Raw genomic sequence first — 16574 nt, 5'->3', positions numbered from 1 at the left:
AAAAATTGTGGGAAAAAAGGTAGACTGGTTGTTAAAGAAGAATGGTAGAAAGTGTAAACAGAGTAAGCCGAAGACAGCAGGGGAAATGGAAGTGAATGAGGGCGAAGTATCGGAGGTGTAGTGAAGTTCTTGGAGCCATAGGCTTGCACCGAGGGTCAGGATGAAGATGAGTCTGTGACAGTAGGAGTGAAGTTTTTGGAAGACCCTTGCCCTTTGGCTGATCCATTTGTGGTTTCAGGGTGGGTGAAAACAGAGGGGTGCTGTGGAATTGGTGAGGGTAACCAGAAGTGGTCTTGTGATAATTGTTTGTGTTTCTGCTGGTAAGAGGGAGAAGGCGCTCCGCGTTAAAGGAAAGGGAGCAAGAAATGTGAATTTGTTTGCTCCCAATTAAAGGGCGCCATTGAAAGGAGTGATTACTGGGGTAGCAGTACATTTAAAGTTGACCAACTGAAGGGGAAGATTCCCGGTGTTTGTGATGCTCGTTGTTTGGTGCGACGCAGACAGGGTGGCTTGAGTGGTGAAACAGAAGAGTCATTGTCATTGAGTTTTGATGTTGAGTCTTTGCCTGACAAAGTGATGTTAGTAGTGTATATATAAGTTATCCTGTACAAGCTTTTGTGCCAAATACATTAAGTTGTTACATGTGTCAAGCTTATTGGCATGTGGCAGCAGTGTGCAGGAGGGAGGTTCCTATGTGTGAGAATTGTGCAGAAGGGCATGAGACAAAGAAATGTGTAGCATTGGGGAAAGTAGTGGTATGTGTTAATTGTAGGGGTGCCCATGGGGCTGGGGATCAGAAATTTCCTGTGTAAGAGAGGCAGGTTGAGGTTTCCAGGGTTAGAGTAGTGCAGATATTGTCATATGCTGAGACAGTGAAGAAATTAGAGGAAGATGGGTCAACGGGGAGGGATCCTGAGAGGAGTGGTGTGAGTAGTGGATCTGTACCAGTACGAAGGTGTAGGCCAACAAGTGATGGATATTTCAGTAGGATTGTATTTTTAGCATTTATAGCAATGGTTATCAACTGTACTGCAGGGATGGACTGTAAGTCGCAGAAAATTGAGGTTGTGGTGGCAGCTGCAGAGAGGTATTTGGGTGTGTGAGACTTGACATCAGAAGAGTTACAAGGTGTGTTAAGTGGTGGTGTCCCATCCTTTCAGGTTGTTGGCCTGAGGTAGGACTAAATAGTTTTAACCCTAAATATTTATGGCCTAGTGGAGTAGGGTGGTGTTATTTTTAATTCTAGATATATAAAGTTGAAGTCTGAAGTACACATACACCTTAGCCAAATACATTTAAACTCAGTTTTTCACAATTCCTGACATTTTATCCAAGTAAAATTCCCTGTCTTAGGTCAGTTAGGAAGACTCCTTTATTTTAAGAATGTGAAATGTCAGAATAATAGTAGAGAGAATTATTTATTTCAGCTTTTTTTTTTCATCACATTCCCAGTGGGTCAGAAGTTTACATACACTCAATTAGTATTTTGTAGCATTGCTTTTAAATTGTTTAACTTGGGTCAAACGTTTCGGGTAGCTTTCCACAAGGTTCCCACAATAAGTTGGGTGAATTTTGGCCCATTCCTCCTGACAGAGCTGGTGTAACTGAGTCAGGTTTGTAGGGCTCCTTGCTCGCACACAGGGCGAGGTCAGAGCTTTGTGATGGCCACTCCTATACCTTGACTTTGTTGTCCTTAAGGCATTTTGCCACAACTTTGGAAGTATGCTTGGTGGTCATTGTTCGTTTGGAAGACCCATTTGCGACCAAGCTTTAACTTCCTGACTGATGTCTTGAGATGTTGCTTCAATTTATCCACATAATTTTCTTTCCTCATGATGCCATCTATTTTGTGAAGTGCACCAGTCCCTCCTGCAGCAAAGCACCCCCACAACATGATGCTGCTACCCCTGTGCTTCACGGTTGGGATGGTATTCTTTGGGTTGCAAGCCTCCCCCTTTTTCCTCCAAACATAACGATGGTCATTATGACCAAACAGTTCTATTTTTGTTTCATCAGACCAGAGGAGATTTCTCCAAAAAGTACAATCTTTGTCCCCATGTGCAGTTGCAAACCGTAATCTGGCTTTTTTTATGGCAGTTTTGAAGCAGTGGCTTCTTCCTTGCTGAGCGGCCTTTCAGGTTATGTCGATATAGGACTCGTTTTACTGTGGATATAGATACTTTTGTACCTGTTTCCTCCAGCATCTTCACAAGGTCCTTTGCTGTTGTTCTGGGATTGATTTGCACTTTTCGCACCTAAGTACGTTCATCTCTAAGAGACAGAACGAGTCTCTTTCCCGAGCGGTATGACGGCTGTGTGGTCCCATGGTGTTTATACTTGCGTACTATTGTTTGTACAGATGAACGTGGTACCTTCAGGCATTTGGAAATTGATCCCAAGGTTGAACCAGTTTTGTGTAGGTCTACAATTTTTTTTCTGAAGTCTTGGCTGATTTATTTAGATTTTCCATGTAGTCAAGCAAAGAGGCACTGAGTTTGAAGGTAATCCTTGAAATACATCCACAGGTACACCTCCAATTGACTCATATTGTGTCAATTAGCCTATCAGAAGCTTCTAATGCCATGACATAATTTTCTGGAATTTTCCTAGTTGTTTATAGGCACAGTCAATTTAGTGTTTGTAAACGTCTGACCCACTGGAATTGTGATAAAGTGAAATAATCTGTCTTTAAACATTTGTTGGAAAAATTACTTGTGCCCTGCACAAAGTAAATGTCCTAACCGACTTGCCAAAACTATAGTTTGTTAACAAGAACATTTGGAGTGGTTGCAAAACGAGTTTTAATGACTCCAAACCTTAGTGTATGTAAACTTCCGACTTCAACTGTATATACAGTTTACTTACACCTTAGCCAAATACATTTAAACTCAGTTTTTTTGAATTCCTGACATTTAATCCTTGTAAAAATGTCCTGTCTTAGGTCAGTTAGGATCACCACTTTATTTTCAGAATGTGAAATGTCAGAATAATAGTAGAAATAATTATTTATTTCAGATTTGATTTCTTTCATCAGTGGGTCAGAAGTTTGCATACACAAAATTACTATTTGGTAGCATTGCCTTTAAATGGTTTAACTTGTATCAAATGTTTTGGGTAGCCTTCCACAAGCTTCTCACAATAAGTTGACTGAATTTTGGCTCATTCCTCCTGACAGAGCTGGTGTAACTGAGTCAGGTTTGTAGGCCTCCGTGCTCGAACACACTTTTTCAGTTCTGCCCACAAATTTTCTATTGGATTGAGATCAGTGTGTTCGAGCAAGGAGCCCTACAAACCTGACTCAGTTACACCAGCTCTGTCAGGAGGAATGGACCAAAATTCACCCAACTTATTGTGGGAACCTTGTGGAAGGCTACCCGAAACGTTTGACCCAAGTTAAACTATTTAAAGCAATGCTACCAAATACTAATTGAGTGTATGTAAACGTCTGACCTACTGGGAATGTGATGAAAGAAATAAAAGCTGAAATAAATCAGTCTCTCTACTATTATTCTGTCATTTCACATTCTTAAAATAAAGCAGTGATCCTAACTGACCTAAGACAGGGAATGTTTACTAGGATTAAATGTCAGTAATTGTGAAAAACTGAGTTTAAATGTATTTGGCTAAGGTGTATGTAAACTTCTGACTTATATGTTATTGTATGTTATTATTTGAGATATATATCATAATTTTACGACATATCTGTCAGAGTGGATTCTCATCTATTCACCCAAAAAACACAGTTATAGTAAGTTATACTTTAGTTGCATTGATGAAGAAATATAACTAAATTTTTAGGTAATAGTTTCCAGTACCTGTACCGATCCTCCTACAGTACCCATGTTCCTGCACCTAATCCCCACAAGATACAGCTACAGTGTCCTAGAATGTCAAACAAATACCATGCCAACCTTAAAGAATGTTCATACAGCTATTCTTTTCATGAGTTCTGTCATGTTTTTTTAGTATTATTATTTTTTATCTCCACACGACTCCCTGATGCAGGACCTACAGGAGCTGATGGGGAGTTTCACGGGGCCAGATTGTCATGTAACCCCAAAGGTGACTTAGGCAGAGATGCAGACCTTGTGTGCATAAAAGGGTGATTGAAAAGAGTGAGGCATGCTCTCTCAGGTACTGTGTTGGGCCAGTGTCAGTATTGCAACAGTGAGGATGCGGTTGTGCGGCGTAGAGAGATTGCCTGCCCAGGCATCTTCTCTGTGCCGCATGTGACTTGGCCACCCATAGCACCAAGGTTTTGCACAACAGGGAATCTCGGGTTGAAGGGTTTTATCGCCCCTTGTCCCCAACCACCGTAACTCATCAAGATGATGAGGGGTCCCTTGCCTTCCAGGAGCACGGTGTGCTTATTGTTTTGGTGTTTCAAATTAAATCTGATAGTACATCCTGCAATACCAACTTTTTAGTCATGCTGCACAATTTTCAATGGATCAGTATTGATTGAACCATATTTAACTAGGCAAGTGAGTTAAGAACAAATTATTATTTACAATGACGGCCTACCCCGGAACGGTGGGTTAATTGCCTTGTTCAGGGGCAAAACAACATATTATTACCTTGTCACCTCGAGGATTCGATCCAGTAACCTTTTGGTTAGTGGCCCAACGCTGTAACCACTAGGCTACCTGCCACTACAAGTATTTACAGTCCAAATATATAGAAACATTTATTTGGGATTCTTTGGCGTCACATTTTGGTTTCCACTTTGTCTTTTACCCATGGCTGTGCCACAGTTGTGTGGTTGCACCCTGACAGTGGCAAGTGGCAAGCAGGTCATCCTGATTGGTATAATTGGTAAGTGTGTGTTTTTTAAGGACTTTACTTCTATTCACATTTTTAAAGAATGTAATTAATTACTTCCTAATAATTACTCCTGATTCAGGGTGCTACAACCTGTCCCTTCCTGCTCTGAACTGCTCCGGGTGGCACACCCTGATCTGTTTCACCTGTCTTTGTGCTTGTCTCCACCCCCCTCCAGGTGTCACCCATCTTCCCCATTATCCCCAGTGTATTTATATCTGTATTCTCTGTTTGTTTGTTGCCAGTTCATTTTGTTCGTCAAGCTTACCAGCGGTTTCCCCCTTGCGCCTGTCTTTTTCTGCCTTTCTGCCTTCCCTGAGCCTGCCTGCCGTTCTGTACCTTGTCACACCAGCCTGGATTTTTGACCTCTCCCTGCGCTGACCCCGAGACTGCCAGCTGTTCTGTACCGCATGGACTCTGATCTGAATTACTGACCTCTGCCTGCCCTTAACCTGTCATTTCGCCTGCCCCCTGTTCTAGTAAACTTGTGTTACTTTGACACTCTTTGCATCTGGGTCTTCTCCTGAAACATGTTACCCGGGTGTCTGAGACATTGGACAGTGGGGCTGGATGAATTTTGTAAAGAGTGGCTACCGGCCAGGCTCCGTGACTCACCAGACCATCTTCACAGTGGACCACTTCAAGTCTTTTGAAGACATGAAGGTGTTGGCCCCAGGATGCTCCTGTCAAGCCTTTGTGGGAATGCTTGACGGAAGAGCAAAGCACTTTGACAGGGTAAGTGTATATACTAATCAAATAATAATATGAATGAATTAGTGGTTAATATTTGTCCATAATATAACATTTTCCCCTGTATGTCCCCTCTGTTTTGCATGTTAAAGTGGAAAGATATGTGGCGACACGTTCCAGAAAGCATTCCTCGAGTGGACATACGGGCAGTTTGAAATAGACAAGCTTTGTGGAAGCGATCTCCTACATTGTCCTGATGCATGCTATATCAGTGGATGGGAATCGCAAGCAATACTGCTTTCGGAAAGCCTCAGGGTTTGTACTACCTTTTGTGTTTTGTTCAGGGTATAATTATACCTTTTTAAAGTGCATGCTGGTCTTTTTGTTATGACGTATATGTTTGTTATATTGCCGTTGATCATCTTTTTAGAAGATGAATTGTCATTTTCCATGAAGAGAAATTGTGGGACAGTGATTTGTCTCTTTGCGTTATCCAAATCCCTCAGACACACAGGTTGGAGCAACATGGTCAGATGTTTGAGATTTAAACCAGCAACCCACCTCTCTAGGCTATGTGAATGTTGAGAAGGGCTTCTATGATGTCTTCCTGGAGAAACAAGATGATGTGTCATCCTTCATCAAACATGTCCATACAAAGACCAATCATTCTCAGTTTCTATAACACTGCTTAATGTCACCCAGTTTAGAGCTTGTTTCTTTTAAAGTTGATATCTGCACTTCACTGTGATTTTAATGTTGTAGACGCCAGGCAAAGGAGTGTGTGGCAGATCAGAATGGACAGCGGCCAAAGACGTCAGGAAAATTGTCTGCCAAAGTAGAGGAGGGCCTTGAGATAGCAGTTTGCCGACACAACGTGCTCCTCAAGGCCCTCAACATGTACAGAAGCGAGATACATGCCAATGTACTTGCAGAAGAAGCTGTCTACTGCTGGCACGGTGGGCTTTTTCTGCTGCACTGTTGCATGCAAATACTGGCCATATTTGCAGATCGTTGTGCAGGCGTACACAGAGTTGGAGGAGCTTCTAAAAAGGCACCCTCTCCGCTATTCATGCTTAAGGCACATGAATGGTCTTGTGAGGTAATTGTTTTCCTTGACTATTTTTGTGTTATGCAGAAAGGATATTGTAATGCTTTTTTAAATAATATAATTAATACATAACTTATTATTATTTGTTCATTATGGCAGTATAGCACAAATGGAGAGGCCGCAATCAGCCTGGTGCCGGCAACACAACCGGAGAGAAGTCGGGCAGGTGAATAGTTTTATATCCAGAGTTGCTGTCACGACAAATTACATGTCCAAGACTGGTAATTGTATTATGATAACATAACTAATGCTGAATAAGGTTTAGGATTGCAACATAATTCCCTTATTGTTGAACTATTAAGTGGTCCTTTATATTTGAGCTCCAGCACACTTCAATGAATAAGATAAACCTAATTGCCCCTCCTGGACTGTCACCTTGCCACAGTGGGGAGGCTTGCATACTCCAATGACCCTGAGCGCTAAGCCGGGTGGGGTTTATACTCCCGGCAGGTGCAACCAAGCCGGCCAGGTCGAATCGTAGGAAGCAGTCCATGGTCCTCCATGTGGGGCTAACTACCCCATCCCAGAAAAAACCCCAGAAACATTGCCGAATGGAAACCAAATAAATTGTCCCAAAGCAGGACATTTTTTGGGGACACATGTTACTGCTGAAGGGAGAAGCAGACAGTGAAGGACATTTACTTTTTGGGCATAACTGATGATGCTATGATATTATGTAAGGTTAATAATTATTTTTTTATCTTACGACTGTAATTGCAATCTTTATGTTGATTGGTTAGGCACACAGTAGTAAATTATTAGAATCACTGACTGAAGATGTTTTTCCAACAGTACGGACAGAGATTATTACACAACAGTCAATGGGTTGGAATAAGAGGAAGTTCACCAACATGGATCGCATGTAACACTCGTTTGAAGAAGTGGACCAAGATGCAGCGTGGGGTAGGTTAATCATATTCTTTAATGATAACTACAAAAAGAAGAGAGAGAGAGAGAGAGAACCAATGAAATGTACAGCCTTGAAGGGCTCAACAGCAACAATACAAGGACAAGATCCCACAACATAGGTGGGGAAAAAAGTCTACCTAAGTATGACTCCCAATCAGAGACAACGATAGACGGCTGCCTCTGATTGGGAACCACACTCGGCCAAACACAAAGAAATACAAAACAGAATGCCCACCCAAATCACACCCTGACCAAACCAAATAGAGACATAAAAAAGGCTCTCTAAGGTCAGGGCGTGACATCGCATGTTGGCAAAGATGTGAACATTATTATTATAATTTTTTTTTTTTTTTACCTGTATCTGCTTGCTCATTCTTTTTCTACATGTCTTCAACCCTTGCTCAGCGTTTTATTTTATTAGTCATCTTGATGTATGAAAACATCAAGATGACTGTATACATTAAAGTCAAATATCTTAGTGTAATTCACTTGAAAAAGTAGAACCTTCACCTTCACTCATGTTGTTCATTCATTGAATTGCATTTTTTCAGAATGTCAAAAGACTGGAGGAGACCAGCCTCGTGAAAAGCGGGAAGAGCTAGACATCAACACCGCTGTGCTACAGGAGTGGATTACTGAGGTCCAGCAGTGGCCTGATGGTATGTTAGGTTCTGAACAAATAGAGCAAAAACTGAAACAGACAACCAGAAATCTCAAACCAAGTTTATTCTACCCACAAGCACATATTTATACCTTCCGACTAGGTGGGAGTTGCCTAAGTCTAGGAACCTCATGGGCGTGGAAGTGTGTATGGGATAGGACTGTAGTCAGATGGTTTTCGGGGTGGGCCCCCTATGGCCCCCCCTCCCAGCAGTGTCTTCTCTCCAACTGCTGACCTTATCCTGAGTTGAGTTCCACATCCCTCATTGTCCTAATTCCACAAGAACTGGCCTGCCTTATCAGTAACTGAAACCTAACTGCTACCCTTTGCCTCCTTACTTAGAAATATTAATATTCAGCAATAACATGTTTGAATAGAATATGAACTTTCTGCACTTCCCCTGTCTCACTCAGTAACTTTCCATACCCAAAGTTCCTATTCACCCTTCATTGACACCTAACATGTAAAGTAATCAATACGTTCTAATATGATGACAGGAATAAGTATGTTTCAAGCCAGAATCCAACAGGTAGAAAAATGACAGTTTCTGTCTCAACTTCATAATTGCATTAATGTCAGTGGAGTCATGTTTGACAGACACACTTCAGGATCGTCAGATGGGGCATCTCCAGAAGAAGCTTGAAGGACTTTACCACAGTGTGAAAGAGGAAACTACTTCTACCTTTTGACAGGTAAGTCCCAACAACAGTATGACCGCAAACACATTATTAATCAAGCAGTAAAAGTGAGTTGTGAAAGAGAATGCATTAGTCATACACATCAGACCATGTTAATGATCAAATGTAGGTATGAACTATGTTATTAATTGATCTAATGCAAAACATGTAATTAAACTGAGAAATCATGTGACCATGAACCTCTTGTGAGCCACACCTCTGCATGCCTTGTGTAATGTTAACTACATGACGACAAATGCTTTGGAAATGAGTTGCTTGCTTTGTATTCTTTGTTTGTGCCTCTATAGTAGCTCTAACTTATAGTCATGTAATATATCTGAATATACAGTCCATCTAATCACCCTTTTTATTTTGACGGCAACAAGAGGCGGCATCTGATTCTGAGAAATTGAGGACAAAGCAGCCTTGACAGCTGCCATTGTTCAACTTCACGAGCAGCAGGCAGAGTTTAGGCTCCCCACAGTGGATGAGCTGCTCAATACTGATAACTTTCTGTGGCCATGGGAGAGACTTGGCACCAGTAAATATATGATTGCAGAAAGTATCTTTTGTGATTGAATGTTTACCTTCAGCGTAGGCTGCAATCATTGCTGTTCTGTTATATACCTCTGGGTTTACAGCTCACAGGCAACTGCCATCAAAAGGCAATCTTCAACAGACTGATGTTAGTGAACAGACTGCAGGAGGAAGAGAGGATCCTGGTCCGGGAGATGAAGAGGCACTGGGGGAGCCTACAAAGATCAGTGGGAACTGTGGCGGCACTGTACCTACAAGATCAGAGTAAGTTGAGGTTTATACTATTTTTGGACTGAACTTTTTGTCTTGCTTTACAAATACCCTCCACACTATTTTGTGTAATGGAATTGTACATGTACTGCTTTACATGTGACTTTTAGGTAATGCAGTGGAGTTTTCAGAGGGAGGGAAGAATGGCCTTCTCTGCCACCTGAAGAGAAGATTGAGTGAACTGACACAAGACCAAGTTGACACCAGGAATACCTACCACAAGCTGATTCTGGGAGAAGGGGATATTTTTTTATGACTGATGTAGGTGAGAACTCTTATGAAGATAGAAGTTCTATTGCTGAGAGCTCAGATGACAACTGCTATGCTTTCTGAAATTCTACACCACCCCTGCCTCTTTCTCTCTGTCTCGCTTTCTCCCGCAGGAGAGGGAGAAGGCCACCAACCACCTCCCTTGGGAGCAGCCTGGTCTCCTGACGTTGACCCCTCACCTTCTGAACCCATCCAGGGAAATGTAATTTGCCTGATGATGTGCTAGTGGAGAAGGAATGTGTCATGTTTCCTCTCTTCACCACCTCTCTTCCGGTCCTAGACTATGGCAACATCATCTGCAACTCATACTGTTGGTTGAGGACCACTTACTGAGGAATGTGGTTCTTCATTATTGTTTATTTGTATTTACTTCAAGTATTTTCTATGCTGCCATGATTGGGGTTTTTGTGAGTTGCAAAAGAGTCCTTGATCTCAATGGGACTGCTAAAATAAATAAAGGTCTTAAAAAATAAATAAATGCATTAAGCACTGTGTGTGTTTCAATCAGTTACATAGTATGAAGTTATTTTGATGTAATAAAGTGTTGGTTCAGACCCACTTCAGGAAGTACCCGTGCTAAGGATTATTCAACTCTGGTCTGACCAATTGGAATTCACGCTTCAAGAATGTTTTGATCACCTGGACTGGGATATTTTCCGGGTAGCCGAGATTATTATCAATGTGTATACGCTGATTTAAGGTTATCAGGAAGTGTATAGGAGATGTTATACCCACTGTGACTATGAAAATGGCAGCATTCGCGCGGAACTGAAAGCGCAAACATCGCATTTAACCATAGCAAGGTGACTGGGAATATGGCCAAATCCAAAAAGTGTAGTTATTCCCGCCGTAAGGCAATCAAACAGGCGAAACATCAGAGACAAAGTGGAGTCTCAACTCAAGGGCTCAGACACAACTTGTGGCAGGTTCTTCAGACAATCACGGACTACAAAGGGGAAACCAGCCATGTCGCAGACAACGACATCTTGCTTCCGGGAAGTTAAACATCTTCGCTCGCTCGGAGGATAATACAGCGTCGCGGCTCACTACCAAGGACTGTGGGCTCTCCTTCTCCATGGCCACCATAAGACATTTAAACATGTTAACCCTCGCAAGGCCGCCGGCCCAGGTGGCATCACTAGCCACATCCTCAGAGCGTGCGCAGACCAGCTGGCTGGAGTGTTTACGGACATATTCAATCTCCCTATCTCAGTCTACTGTCTCCACATGCTTCAAGATGTCCACTATTCTTCCTGTACCCAAGAAAGCAAAGGTAACTGAACTAAATGACTATTAGCTTACCCAAATAGATCCACAGACGATGCAATCGCCATCACACTGCCCTATCCCATCTGGACAAGAGGAATACCTATGTAAGAATACTGTTCATTGACTAAAGCTCAGCATTCAACACCATAGTAATCTCCAAGCTTATCATTAAGCTTGAGGCCCTGGGTCTGAACCCCACCCTGTGCAATTTGGTCCTGGACTTCACCTCGCAGCACAATGCCTCTCCCCTATTTGACCTAGAGAGTTTGTGAATGCATTGACATGTAGGATACGTGTACCTTTAAAAAAAAATGTATGTTCTGTCTTTGAGCTGTTCTTGTCTATTGATGCTCTGTATTATGTCATTCTGTATTATGTTTCATGTTTTGTGTGGACCCCAGGAAGAGTAGCTGCTGCTTTTGCAACAGCTAATGGGGATCCTAATAAAATACAACAAAAAAAGTCAAATTCCCAATGTCAAAAGGAATTAATTGTGTACTTTAGGAAACAGCAGAGGGAGCACCCCCCTGTCCACATCGACGGGACCACAGTGGAGCAGGTGGAAAGCTTCAAGTTCCTCGGCGTACACATCCCTGACGAACTGAAATGGTCCACCCACATAGACAGTGTGGTGAAGAGAGCACAACAGCACCTCTTCAATCTCAGGAGGTTGAAGAAATGTAGCTTGACACCTAAAACCCACAAACTTTTACAGATGCACAATTGAGAGCATCCTGTCGGGCTGTATCTCCGCCTGGTAAGGCAACTGCACTGCCCGCAACCACAGGGCTCGCCAGAGGGTGGTTCGGTCTGCCCAGAGCTTCACCAGGGGCAAACTACCTGTCCTACAGGACACCTACAGCACCTGATGTCACAGGAAGGCCAAAAAGATCAAGGACAACAACCACCCGAGCCACTGCCTGTTCACCCCGCTATCATCCAGAAGGTGAGGTCAGTACAGGTGCATCAAAAGCTGGGACCAAGAGACTGAAAAACAGCTTCTATCTCAAGGCCCTCAGACTTAAATTATGTTAAATAAACATCACATTAGAGGCTGCTGCCCTAGACTTGTAATCACTGGCCACTTTAATAATCTTTACATATTTTGCATTCCTCATCTGACATTGCTCGGCCAATATTTCTATATTCTTAATTCCTTTACTTAAGATTTGTGTGTATTGTTGTGGAATTGTTAGATTTTACTGCACTGTTAGAGCTAGAAACACAAGCATTTCACAATACCTGCAATAACATCTGATAAACACGTGTATGTGACAAATAACATTTGATTTGATGTTGTAAGTGTCACGAATAGGCTCGAAGCCCGTAACAAAAAGGGAGATAACGTGGAGATAAAGAATAACAAAATATGTTTATTAATTGAAGTAAAGTAAATACAATTAACAGTGGTGCATGTTTAGTCAGTAGTGTAAGTGAGTGGTCACGTGTATACATGTGATAATGAGGGATGTTGAAAGGTGCCAACGCAAACAAACCAAATAGCCACAACCAAAATCTGTGTGTCTGCATGGAGAGAGTCTCCTCAATGAATGAGGAAGAGGTGCATTTATCCTGGGACACACCCGAGCCCAGGTGTGTCCCATTTCACTGACGACCCTCCCGGCTCCACCCACCGACATCCTGTTAAGGAAAACAAGAGCAAAGAGAAATAATTCATCAGACAGAGTGGGAGGGTCGTCACAGTAAGCCATTGCTGCCCCTTGCAACATTGTAAGTACAACATCATCTTTCTAATTTGATATTGAGTTGAATGTACTGGTGCCCAACCCATATATTTCAGCAGTGCATTGTACCCTACACCATAATTTCAAATGGTAAGACGTGTCCTGTTAAAGCTAAAGTTTACTGGCTGATGAATGACAATAACGTAGTATGCCTATTTACCGCAACATATGATTTAATAGTTATTTTACCAAAATTAATTGATGTTAATTGATATATTCATGGTATAAAAATATATAGAATTTTACATTATAAAGTTCACAAACTATAGCCTACTAAGATAGGCATATGGCACAATGCTGATTGATATAGGTTATGAGCAGTGGATTGGTCTGAACAACTTTAGTAGGCCTAATGATTTTGTTGTGAGTAATGAGAAAACAGGATACGTAGGCAAATTCCGACATCAGTGGACCTGCGTGAGGGGTGTCATGAAGAATTAGGGCGTTTTGAAAGGGCTGATACAGCGTTAACTATTTAGGCCGCGCAGGGCTCCTGTTACCATTTGTAACAGGGAACAACTTATTATAGATTATTATATGGCGACTGATCCTCAAATAGGCTATGCAATATAGGGCTATTTGCGATAATAAGCTTCAAATCAAAATCAATTCAAATTTTATTTGTCACATACACATGGTTAGCAGATGTTAATGCGAGTGTAGCGAAATGCTTGTGCTTCTAGTTCCGACAATGCAGTAATAACCAACAAGTAATCTATCTAACAATTCCAAAACTACTACCTTATAGACACAAGTGTAAGGGGATAAAGAATATGTACATAAAGATATATGAATGAGTGATGGTACAGAGCGGCATAGGCAAGATACAGTAGATGGTATCGAGTACAGTATATACATATGAGATGAGTATGTAAACAAAGTGGCATAGTTAAAGTGGCTAGTGATACATGTATTACATAAAGATGCAGTAGATGATATAGAGTACAGTATATACGTATACATATGAGATGAATAATGTAGGGTATGTCAACATTATATTAGGTAGCATTGTTTAAAGTGGCTAGTGATATATTTTACATAATTTCCCATCAATTCCCATTATTAAAGTGGCTGGAGTTGAGTCAGTGTGTTGGCAGCAGCCACTCAATGTTAGTGGTGGCTGTTTAACAGTCTGTTGGCCTTGAGATAGAAGATGTTTTTCAGTCTCTCGGTCCCAGCTTTGATGCACCTGTACTGACCTCGCCTTCTGGATGATAGCGGGGTGAACGGGTGGCTCGGGTGGTTGTTGTCCTTGATGATCTTTATGGCCTTCTTGTGACATTGGGTGGTGTAGGTGTCCTGGAGGGCAGGTAGTTTGCCCCCGGTGATGCGTTGTGCAGACCTCACTACCCTCTGGAGAGCCTTACGGTTGTGCGCGGAGCAGTTGCCGTACCAGGCGGTGATACAGCCCGCCAGGATGCTCTCGATTGTGCATCTGTAGAAGTTTGTGAGTGCTTTTGGTGACAAGACAAATTTCTTCAGCCTCCTGAGGTTCACGATGCTGTCTGTGTGGGTGGACCAATTCAGTTTGTCTGTGATGTGTACGCCGAGGAACTACTGTTCCATCGATGTGGATAGGGGGGTGTTCCCTCTGCTGTTTCCTGAAGTCCACAATCATCTCCTTAGTTTTGTTGATGTTGAGTGTGAGGTTATTTTCCTGACACCACACTCCGAGGGCCCTCACCTCCTCCCTGTAGGCCGTCTCGTCGTTGTTGGTAATCAAGCCTACCACTGTTGTGTCGTCCGCAAACTTGATGATTGAGTTGGAGGCGTGCGTGGCCACGCAGTCGTGGGTGAACAGGGAGTACAGGAGAGGGCTCAGAACGCACCCTTGTGGGGCCCCAGTGTTGAGGATCAGCGGGGTGGAGATGTTGTTGCCTACCCTCACCACCTGGGGGCGGCCCGTCAGGAATTCCAGTACCCAGTTGCACAGGGCGGGGTCGAGACCCAGGGTCTCGAGCTTGATGACGAGCTTGGAAGGCACTATGGTGTTAAATGCCGAGCTGTAGTCGATGAACAGCATTCTCACATAGGTATTCCTCTTGTCCAGATGGGTTAGGGCAGTGTGCAGTGTGGTTGAGATTGCATCATCTGTGGACCTATTTGGGCGGTAAGCAAATTGGAGTGGGTCTAGGGTGTCAGGTAGGGTGGAGGTGATATGGTCCTTGACTAGTCTCTCAAAGCACTTCATGATGACGGAAGTGAGTGCTACGGGGCGGTAGTCGTTTAGCTCAGTTACCTTAGCTTTCTTGGGAACAGGAACAATGGTGGCCCTCTTGAAGCATGTGGGAACAACAGACTGGGATAGGGATTGATTGAATATGTCCGTAAACACACCAGCCAGCTGGTCTGCACATGCTCTGAGGGCGGGGCTGGGGATGCCGTCTGGGCCTGCAGCCTTGCGAGGGTTAACACGTTTAAATGTTTTCCTCACGTCTGCTGCAGTGAAGGAGAGTCCTCATGTTTTGGTTGCGGGCCGTGTCAGTGGCACTGTATTGTCCTCAAAGCGGGCAAAAAAGTGATTTAGTCTGCTTGGGAGCAAGACATCCTGGTCCGTGACGGGGCTGGTTTTCTTTTTGTAATCCGTGATTGACTGTAGACCCTGCCACATACCTCTTGTGTCTGAGCCGTTGAATTGAGATTCTACTTTGTCTCTATACTGACACTTAGCTTGTTTGATTGCCTTGCGGAGGGAATAGTTACACTGTTTGTATTCGGTCATGTTTCCGGTCACCTTGCCCTGATTAAAAGCAATGGTTCCCGCTTTCAGTTTCACGCGAATGCTGCCATCAATCCACGGTCTGTTGTTTGTCATATAGCCTGAAGGGGGTGTATCTTGGCCATAAAAGACCTTTGTATTTTTGTCTCAGGGCTCTCAACGAATCATCTGAGAGTGATTTGTCGACCAGCCATCATTATTGTAGAGCACTCAATCGATTCACTTTATATGTGTGTGTTGTATTGTGTCCAAACTTTAATGATTTGTAAGTCAAAAAACAGATTAACATATCCAAACATTATTTGACATGGTTTACTAAGAGACCCTAATTAAATCATGAGGCTCCCACATTTCAAGCTTACATATGAAGGCGTCACGCCCTGACCTTAGAGAGCTTTTTATGTCTCTATTTTGGTTTGGTCAGGGTGTGATTTGGGTGGGCATTCTATGTTCTTTTTTCTATGTTTTTGTATTTCTTTGTTTTGGCCAGATATGGTTCTCAATCAGGGACAGCTGTCTATCGTTGTCTCTGATCGGGAACCATACTTAGGTACCCTTTTCCCCCACCTGTTTTGTGGGAAGTTAACTTCAGGGACATAGCCCAAAGCTTACATTTACATTTACATTACATTTAAGTCATTTAGCAGACGCTCTTATCCAGAGCGACTTACAAATTGGTGCGTTCACCTTAAGACATCCAGTGGAACAGCCACTTTACAATAGTGCATCTAAATCTTTTAAGGGGGGTGAGAAGGATTACTTTATCCTATCCTAGGTATTCCTGAAAGAGGTGGGGTTTCAGGTGTCTCCGGAAGGTGGTGATTGACTCCGCTGTCCTGGCGTCGTGAGGGAGTTTGTTCCACCATTGGGGGGCCAGAGCAGCGAACAGTTTTGACTG

Source organism: Oncorhynchus nerka, linkage group LG23, assembly GCF_034236695.1.
Source record: "Oncorhynchus nerka isolate Pitt River linkage group LG23, Oner_Uvic_2.0, whole genome shotgun sequence".
Lineage (NCBI taxonomy): Eukaryota > Metazoa > Chordata > Actinopteri > Salmoniformes > Salmonidae > Oncorhynchus > Oncorhynchus nerka.
Note: the sequence above shows the minus strand (reverse complement) of the source record.